Source organism: Galeopterus variegatus, unplaced genomic scaffold (genome assembly GCF_000696425.1).
Source record: "Galeopterus variegatus unplaced genomic scaffold, G_variegatus-3.0.2 Scaffold5690, whole genome shotgun sequence".
Lineage (NCBI taxonomy): Eukaryota > Metazoa > Chordata > Mammalia > Dermoptera > Cynocephalidae > Galeopterus > Galeopterus variegatus.
The window spans coordinates 143,865-145,168 of NW_007731801.1; positions in this window are offsets into that span (position 1 = coordinate 143,865).

Genomic DNA, 1,304 nt, shown 5'->3' on the forward strand with positions numbered 1-1,304 from the left:
ACAACACCAAGTCAAGGTTTAAGATCCCCTTACCGGTCATCTTTAAAAAAAAAAAAAAAAGTTCATGGAAAAATAGAATTAAAAGATAATACTAATTTTTCCATGAACTTTTTGAAGTACTCTTATATATGACAATTCACAAAGCAGGAAAAGCAAACGGCCAATGAACATATAGAAAAAATACCATTTTCACACTAGAGGTTAGGGAAATTCAAGTTAAAACAAAATTAATAAGTCATTGTGGGGAATTCCTATAATTTTATGTTGCCTCAGCATCCATTCTGAATATAAGTTCAACTTTCTCACACCAGAGAAGTGCGTTGTCACCCTTGGTACAGTTTGCAGTTCTCCATCTCCTCCCAGTTCCTCAAGATGTTTGTTTGATACAGAATCTACTTTATACCTACACCTCTTGGTGACCACCTCTCTATGGAGCAGCTAGACCCAACTTACTTGACTCACCCCACTAATCCTCACACCTCACATGAACTGTGCAGATAATTGCCACAGTGACAATTTCTCAGTCACAGAGTGCCTCCATAAAACTCATGCATGCTTGCTCTAAACCCATCAATTAGAACTCTCCTTGTAGGGCCAGCCTGTGGCTCACTTGGGCGAGTGCAGTGCTGATAATACCAAGGCCACGTGTTTGGGTCCCTATATAGAGATGGCCGGTTGCTCATTTGGGAGAGCATGGTGCTGACAGCACCAAGTCAAGGGTTAAGATCCCCTTACCGGTCATCTTTAAAAAAAAAAAAAAAACTCTCCTTGGAAAACCCACCTCAGTAATGCCCTGGTCCCCAATAAACGCTTTGGCTCACAGGATCATCTCTCCCTCAGTCCCCACATGCTAATTAAGCATGCATGCCTCAGATGGCTCCCCCATTCTCATCGGCCTGGTGAAGCATGCTGCCCTCCGTGATCTATAAGTAATAAACCGCTTATGTTATTTCATGTGTGTTGTTGTGCTGCTTCCTCTGTCTCACCTGACCTACACACCCAGACCGAACTTTTTCCCAGTCAAGTCTCTCCTAGAGAGTGGCTCTTTTAGTAGGAATAAACTGGACACCAGTCAGACAAGACCAAGGGCATCTGCCAGTATAAACAAGTTTCCTGTGAGAGGGACATAGGGTCACAGGTTGAACACTTAGGTATTAGGCTATCCACGAGGATAAAGAAGTATCCCATGAAAGGCACACTGTAAACACTCATGATCAAATTCCCTGAAGTCCCATCAGGGCAGGACCAGAGTTTATAGCCACTCTTGTGAGGGAGACCCCAAGACCAAACTAGAAAGAAAAAAA